Genomic DNA, 9139 nt, shown 5'->3' with positions numbered 1-9139 from the left:
TGTAGAGTGAATGGCAGGCAGATTGCTGGGGATGGTGAGTGGGCACATAGTCCTGCCCCCTGGAATTTATAGTATGGTTTTGTAGATGAACATAATGCAGTTTCACAAACAAATGTAAAGTTGTAACTGTGACCAAGAGGCCACTGTGCTTGGAAGGCTGTCATAGGATCTTTTGGCTTAGGGAGTTTGGGAAGGCTCCCCTGAGGCCCTGAGAGCTAAAGGAGAAGTACCCAGCCAAACGGAGGGGTCAAGGCCCTTCAAGCAGAGGAAGCAGCGTGATCTGTGTTGGGAGAGTAACCAAGAGGAACCAACCCAAGCAAGATCTAGATAATCTCTTTCAGTCTCCAAAATTGGGCTCTAACAGTGACAGAATTTATTTTCTTGGGCTCCAAAATCACTGCAGATGGTGACTGCAGCCATGAAATTAAAAGATGCTTGTTCTTTGGAAGAAAAGTTATGACAAACCTAGATAGCGTATTAAAAAGCAGAGACATTACTTTGCCTACAAAGGTCTCTATAGTCAAAGCTGTGGTTTTTGCAGTAGTCTTGTATGGATGTGAGAGGTGGACAATAAAAAAAGCTGAGCACAGAAGAATTGATGCCTTTGAACTGTGGTGGAGAAGACATATGAGAGTCCCTTAGACACCAAAGAGATCAAACCAGTCAATCCTAAAGGAAATAGATTCTGAATATTCACTGGAAGGACTATTGCTGAAGCTGAAACTCCAATACTTTGGCCATCTGATGCGGAGAGCTGACTCATTAGAGAAGATCCTGATGCTGGGAAAGATTGAAGGCAAGAGGAGAAGGCGATTATAGAAAATGAGATGGTTGTATGGTATCACTGAGTCAATGGACATAAGTTTGAGCAGGCTTCGGGTGTTGGTGATGGACGGGGAAGCCTGGCGTGCTGCAGTCCACGGGGTCACAAAGAGTCAGACACGACTGAGCGACTGAACTGATCTGGACTAACCTTTCTCTTCTATCTTAATGATAACAATGGATAATATTTATCAATATTATCAATATCAATCCAATCAACAATAGATTATAGCATTTTATCCTCCCAGTGATGGATATACCATAAGGAGGTGAATAGTATAGTATAGTATATAGTATACCAGTGGAGATATACAATGGAAACCAGTTAGAGGTTGCCCAGCCGGCAAGTAGGTTTCTTGCCTACTTTCTTTGACTAGAACTTGCAGGATAATGTTCAGTGGAGGTAGCTAGAGTGGATGTCCTTGTCTTGTTCCTGATCATGTAGGAAAACAGTCACTTTCCCAATTAAGTCTGATGTTATCTGTAAGTTTTTCATAGGTGCTATTTATCAGCTTGAGGAAGTTTCTTTTTATTTCTCATTTGTTGAATGTTTTGTCATGAAAGTTGGTTGAAATCCTGTGAAACGCATTTTCTGCATCTCTTGAGCTGATCATATACTTAGTCCTTTATTTTATTAATATGATATAATACATGATTTTCAGAAATTACTTCATTACTTTCTCATACTTTTCAGAACTGCCATGAAGTAAAAATATCTTTTCTTTTCAATGAAGCAGACTCAGTAACAATTGCTTATGCTTGCAAACTGTTTTTCATTGAACTACAGTTCTTTGTCTTTTTTTTCTTCTAGAAAATGAACCCATGAAAGTGATCACTTCACCCGTATACATCCCAGACAAGGAATACAATTCTTAATTTTGATGGCGAAAGGGCTGTTCCACTCTCTAGGGCTGATTATGTATCATTGCTACTGCTGTGATTACTATCTGTGATACTGAAGTAGACCCTGACCAGTCATGGTCTGGAAGTGCTGCTTGTTATACTGATCTCTTTGACTCATCTTTTAAAAAGAATGATGATCCTGGGTTCTTGTTACCAGAGGATGTGGTCTCCTTTGTGAAGAATACATTAGGAAGGATGCTTTTGTGGAATTTGATCCCAGGAACCCTGCTTTAGAGTTCTTTCTGACCTTTCCTCCCCCTTTTGGGGCAAGGATTAGTGTATCCGTGACCATTATTATTGGGTTTATGGGCAGCAGCTTAGCAACCGTTTCATGGCACTCGGCTGTCTCGTTTGGTCTTCGCTCTTAGCGCTCCTCCTGCCTGTTCTTCTCTCTCCTGTACCCCATCCCCCATCTTCCGCCTCACCCCTCTCCTATTTTTCTCCCATTTCTCTCCGTCTTGTCCCCTCCCCATGGCCTCTCCTGCGGGTCCTTCCCTCATCCCCCCTTCCCTCCCCACTTCTCTCCTGGCCCCTTCTTTTCTCTCCCTAGTCCCTTCCTCCTGACCCCTGCCCTCCCCCTTCGCCCTTGGCTTGGAAATCCTTTGTCCTGTGACCCAGCCCCACTCTTCTGCCCCAAGCCCCCAGCCCTGTGAGCGAATCCAGCTTTAGGTGGATGTTGTCTTTGGCTTTTTGCCTGTAGATTTCTCCAACTTGAGACCCCGTGTCCTATTTTCTCCATGGAGGTGGGGAGTAAAGGGGATCCCAGCATTCATGAGCTCAGATAGGCTGTGTCTGCAGGACGTGGCCATTTCTGAGCTAATCCCTGGCTTTGCTCCTTGCTGTCCCCGGTTCTCACGATGGCGCGTTTAGGGAGTAGGAGCCCTGCTCCCTCTGTCCCCAGGGGACTGGGATGTGGAAGAGGACAATGCTTTGACCTCTTAGGGCTCTTGATGACTTTATGGACAGCCTTCTTCCTGGCCCTTTAAAATAACTTTGGTTAGCAGGAGGCAGTATTGTTTAAATAAAGCAAAATGATGATTGTGATCATAGTTTAATATTTTGAAAATGGAATCTCGAATGTTCGTTGCCTTCCGGTTGTGGTTCCTTGTCCTGATCTCCAGAAGTGGATTGCTTTGGGATGGAAAGTGTGGCCCGTGACCAGCTAGTTCTCTTCACTTGTTGGAGCCCAGATGCCCCTGTCCCCTGGCCTGAGTACAAACCCATCTTTCAGGTGACCCCACATTCTGGATTGTCTTAGATTGGGGACTATAATAAAACTGATGTTGGTATTTTAAAGTACTGTTTTTTCAGTTCTACAGTATATTCCTACCTCATTCTCATCTACTCTTCAGGGTTTTTTTTGTTTGTTTTTTTAAAGCTCTTTGGATATCATTTGTGTTGTGTGGAAGGAGTTTTCTCTGTGTAAGAAGGCAGCTTTCCTAGAAAGTGGAGTCAATAAATTGGATTTGCCAGTACAAGTTTGGTCTTGTGATGCCAAGAGCTCGGGCTCTGCAGCCAGACCGCCCAGATTCTTGCCCCTCTGTGTGCCTTGCCAGCTGTACAGCCATTTCCTAAGCTTCTAAAGTTGCAGGCTCCTCCTTGGTAGGAGCGAGATGGGGTGCTTCCTTCATCAGGTGGTGAGGGTGAGGGGACATGCCACATGCTAAATCGCTTCAGTCTTTATGACCCTATGGACTCTAGCCCGCCAGGCTCCTCTGTCCATGGGATTCTCCAGGCAAGAATGTGTGGGTTGCCATGCCTTCCTCCAGGGGATCTTCGTGACCCAAAAATCAAACCCGCGTCTCTTAGGTCTCCTGCGTTGGCAGGCGGTTGTGTATCACTGCTGCCACTTGGGAAGCCCAAGTGTTTATTAATAAATATTATTTATCGGCTATTAAACATACTTAGTAGCGAAGGTCAGCCAATGAAGCAGCCTCGAGCCTGCTGCCAGTTTTTTGGGCCCTCTGTTTTTTCACTTGAATTACGTGGTTTCTCTGGATTTTTAAGTTGGTCTAGTTTAAGAAATTAAGAGTTCTAAAGCTACTTTCCCTGGAGAAAATAAAATCTTTACCAGCTGATACCTGTGTATTTCTGTTAAAAAAAAAAAAATCTTGTAAGAGGTGGCAGTTTTGAAATAGGATGATTAAGATTTCTCAAAGCAGAAACCTATTGCTACCATAAACTTCTGCTTATGAGGACACATTTAACAGTATATTTTATCTCTATAAATGTATACATTTTCATTTTATAATTTTATTTAGAAGCCATACTCATGCTTGGTTACAGGAAACCCACCATGGAAACTGTTCCAGGGTAGAAGTTTTAAAGGTGGAATCACATTTAATTCATTTCAACAAAATCTGAAGGTTCTCTGTGAGGTTGAGAATAGCCGTGGGCCTAATGTGGGATAAGGGAGACCAGACACCCTTTGCCTAATGCTGTTGCTTAAAGTGAGGACAGGGCCTCCGAGGCCCCTGCATCTCTCAGTTCACTGCCTTGGTTGGTTCAACGCCCCACTGGGCCCCACATCTCAGCCCAGCCTATGCTTGTCTTGTGATCCTAAGGCCTTGGCATGTGTCTTCCACCCTCAGTCAAGACTCCTTCACCTGGGAGGGTTAGGAATCAGGCCATTATGTTTTTTTACTTTTATTTTTTGGCCGCACCACTTGGCTTGCGGGATCTTAGTTTCCCTGACCAGGGTTTGAACCCTGGTCCACTGCAGTGAAAGCGCTGAACCCTATCCACTGGGCCACCAGGGAATTCCCAGGCCTTTGTGTTTAATAAATTGAAACACTGCGTAGTGTACTCTTTATTCAGACATTCTTCAGAATCAGCGCCGTGTTCCAGGGCCATTGTTTTCAGTGCCTATTACGTATAAAGGTAATTTTAAAAAATCTGTTCATTGGAGCTTTTCAGTTGTGTGAACTTCAGGTAATTGAACGGTTTAGTGTATCCTGTAAGTGGAGCGCTTGTGCTTCCCCGTCTCCGAGCCTGCAGAGACTAGTCCTCTTTCCCTGTCACCCTCCCTTCCGTGCCAGGCCAGTACCTAAGCCAGTAACGTGTGTTCTGGGGCAGCAGTCTCCAAACTGAATGGCAAACAGGTAAAACACTGGGGCGTCAGTTGGGTAGCATATGCCAAATTTGACACAGGAAACGTTGTGTTTTGATTGAGCAACTATTACAGTTGTGTTTCTTTTTATAGATTCAGATCTGCCATAGAGCACATTTGGAAAAAAAAAAAAAATCACATAATTTTGCACCAATCCAGAACTCCTAAGAGAGCCCCTCAGAAGGCTATAACTTGGGAAGGCAGGGTGGAGTTAGCCAGCTCCAGCAGCTGATGTAGGTTCTGGTTGCTTCCCTCTGTGCTACCTTGTCCTGCTGCTTATACAAGACCTTCCTGCTTTAGAGGAGTTTGTAGCTCATCTAACAGGCCCAGAGGATAAACCAGCTCTTGCTGGGGTTCCCACTCCTAGGAAGATGGAATTCAGAGGATGTCTGCTGCTTGCTTGGAGCCTGACTGACTGGGGAAGATGGAGCAATGTGTTCAGAGTTGTTACTTTGGATTTAGGCTAAAAGGTACAGTGTCTGCTGGAATTTCAATACTTGTTTCAAGAAGAAGAAATAAAAATGTATTGCCCAAAGACTAACTTCCCATCATAAATCCATAAAACACTTAAGTCATATTTCTGGCACTAATTGATTTCTTCCTCCTTTCCAGTAAATGTATACTTTTTGGTGATCAATTCTGGTATTTTCTGAGGACCTTAAAATAACTGTTTCTTGCTCATTAGGATTGCCTTTTCCCCTTCTAACCCTGTGTTCTCTACTGCCTGGCGACACCCCGGTGGCTCATTTGGAAGCCTTTTGTGATTTGCAGCTGCCCTGTGGCCTCTGTTATGATAGCCCACTTAGGATGTGACCAATTTTTGGATGATTAAATCTGTAGGTTCCATCAGAAGCAGGGAGTGATCAGTGACGTCCAGACTCACACGAATTAAAGGGAGGCTCCAAATCAGAAACACCTATCTCAGGTAGGGCTCTAAGGGGCATGGCATCAGCCCTGTGCTGGAGTTCAGTGTGTTGGTGTCTTAGGGATGCATTTGGCCTGAAATTACCTGTTGATTTCATATGATGGCTTCATAATGGTCCCTAACTAGCAGAATCAGCCTCACCTGGGAGCTTGTCTAAAATGTTCTTTCTTGGACCTTATTCCAGACCACAGAAGCTCAGGCTTGGGGCCCAGCAGACTGTATTTTCACACGCCCTTCAGAAGCTTCTGGGGCTTCCCACTTGGCACTAATAGTAAAGAACCTGGCTGCTGATGCAGGAGACACAAGAGACACAATTTCAACGTCTGGGTCGGGAAGATTCTCTGGAGTAGGACATGGCAACCCACTCCAGTATTTTTGTCTGGAGAATTCCATGGACAGAGGAGCCTGCTGGGCTTCAGTACATAGGGTTGCAAAGAGTCTGACATGACTGAGTGCACGCACACACACACACACACACACACACACCAGAAGCTTCTAATGCATGCTAACTGGTTCAGATGATCTTGTAGACACGCAGAGAAGTCAGCTGTTGTTGGTTTGGGGTTTAGTCCCAGAAAACCTGGCAAGCTGTCCCCGCAGGTAGCCATAATCTCATCTGAGGACTCATGAGGGAAATGGCCCTGGAACATCACTGCTTAAGGCTTCTTGTGCCATTGTTGGCAACTTCAGCCTCTGATTTAGGAAAGTAGCCAAGTGGACCCAAAGCATGATTAAATCTTGAAGGAAAAAATAACTTGTCTTATTGTACATTATGTGAAGAACTAACAAGGCCTGTGCATGTGGATACTAGTGATAACAGCAGCTGGCATTCCGGGGGTTCCTTCCAGTCTTTATTCTGTGTGCATATGGGTACGGGATGTGTGTTTAACCTAGCTGAGTTCACACTGTATGCATTGTTCTCCATTGTCTTCCTCTGACCCTCCCCCATCACAAAAGAGCCCCAGACACCAGTGTGCTAAGGACTGGGTGGCCAGGAGCCCCAGGATTTAAGTTCCAGTTATCAGAAATCCCTGCACCATGAGAAAATTGGGGGTTAGGTGCACTCCTTGGCCCTCAAGGAGTCATTTTCCCTTGGCATTTGGAGTTGTTGGTGGGCCTGGCTCCCTTCAAGCCTTCTGCCAAGGGGGAAAGTCAGGGGAGCCGGCTGACCAGCCACTCCACTGCCATTTAGATTCCCTGACTCTGCAAGCCGGCTGAATGTTGCTTTTTCATGTGCTGCCCGGAATAAAGCTGTCAGATTCTTTCCTCCCCAACAATGGCCGTTTTTATGAGTTCTTGCTTCTCCCAGGCAATGCCCCACACAATGAAATCTTTTCTTTTCCATTTGTTTAAGCTGGTGGACCTTATGGACCCTGTCTGATTGACTTTTAGTGAATGTTTACAGTTTGTGTAGTGTGATAACTGAACTCATCCTTTGCATGTAGAGAAAGAAAGAGTGGGTGATGACCCCCCCTTGCTCATCATTCCTGGGAAAAAAAAACCCAGAAAACTCCAAACACTCTGTGAGACAGGAAATATCACAGTTCCATTCAGAATTAGGGATCACTCTGTTGGTGGCAAAAGAAGAGGGTAAAAGGGGACCCTTGGGGCCACTGGCTGCTTTGGGGGGAGCTGGGGAGTTTCTCCTCTTCGTGGGGGAGCTGGGTGTACTGTGCTTAGGCCCCCATTCTGTGGAATAGTCTCCTTTCTTCCTGGACCCAGGGGAAAACTGGAGAAATCCTTGTCAGAGGAGCCACTGCCTCCCCACCACCACCCCCAGGATCTAGGCCCAGAGGAGCCCTGCCAAGGGCCTGCTCTGAGCCAGGTTCACACTGACCAGGCTTGACCTGGCTGGTCAGGTAAGCAGGCCTGAACGAGCCCGAGCAGAGAAGTATTGCAAATCCAGGGACACTGCCTTGCATCCCTCATTGTCTTCCCTGAGTGAAATGAAACTCTGCCAAGGGTTCCCTTTGCCTTTTTAATGACCAGTGATGGACTTACTGCTCATCTCACTCTAGGTAGGAACCAAAAACTCTCTCCCTGCAGACAGCCTGCCCTACCCTGACACTTAGGTAAGACGTGATAAAGTTCCTGGGACACAGAAAGGTCTGCTTTCCATTTTCTTAGAATTTTCTCCAAACACTCGGGTTCTTCCTGAATCTTTCCTCTGTCCTCTAAGATCGGTTTTGTGAGTGTTGAAGATACAGAGGCGGCCACGACCTGTGCTTAGGAAGCTGACATTGATGTGTGTGTGCGTGTCTCTGTATAGAACGTGTGTGTCTATAACAACAGTAGCTGCTGTTTATCGAGGGCTTGTATGTGCCAGTTACTGTCCTGAGTACCAAGGCAGTGTCATCAATGAATCCCTTGGAGTGAATGGCCTCCTTGGCCCTTTGTCTGAAGTGTCAGACTGCTGGTTTCATGGCCCGTCCTGCCGTCCTGCTGTGTCCTGGTCCGCAGCCTGGTACAGCCAGATAACATGCTCACAGGCAGAGCCTTGCAGGACAGAATCAGGAGTCTGGGTTCTATTTTAGCAATGATGGGGAGCTGTGGGAAGATTTCAGCAGCAGGGTCTGAAATAACTCGCCCCAGGTCACCTGCTCACCAGTTGTATCAGCAAGTCCCATTCCTCACCTAGTGTCTGGAAGAAGAGCATCATTATCTGGAAGACTCCATTATTCCCCATCAAAATGGCCTTCTGCTGTTTTTATCACCATCATACCTGTTCCCAGCATGGTTAAAATATTTGAAAGGATGTTACAGTTTATGCATGGTGCTAGGTGGAGGTGACTTGGTTATTTTATTTACTGATGCAAATACAGCCAAGTCAGCAAGAGGTCAGTCATTCCCTGTCTCATAGATTAATCATTGATGTGATTATCTTTGAACATTCGTCCATCACACATCAGCTGTGGATACTCAAAGCCATAGACTTATGGGAAAATGTTTATTTTTCATATTTTCATACAGAGTAACAGGCTTTTTTTTTTGCATCCATTTACGTATAGAGTTGTGTGACCACCACCAATATAATAGTTCTGTCACTCCTAAGAAATGTCCTTGTGCCTGTCTCTTTACTGTTACCCCCTTCCCATAGACTTAAAAAAAAAATCTTTATTGAATTTGTTACAGTATTGTTTCTGTTTTATATTTTGGGGTTTTTTTTGGCCAGGAGGCATGTGGATCTTAGCTTCCTGACCAGGGATCGAATGTGCACCCCCTGTATTGAAACTTGAAGTATTAACCACTGGATCACCAGAGAAATCCCTCCCATAGACTTTTTAAAAACCTTTTTAAAAAGGGCTCTGCTACTGCTAAGTCGCTTCAGTCGTGTCCAACTCTGTGCGACCCCATAGATGGCAGGCCACCAGGCTCCCCCG

This window comes from Bison bison, unplaced genomic scaffold, assembly GCF_000754665.1.
Source record: "Bison bison bison isolate TAMUID 2011002044 unplaced genomic scaffold, Bison_UMD1.0 scf7180017864043, whole genome shotgun sequence".
Lineage (NCBI taxonomy): Eukaryota > Metazoa > Chordata > Mammalia > Artiodactyla > Bovidae > Bison > Bison bison.
This window is presented reverse-complemented; position numbering follows the sequence as displayed.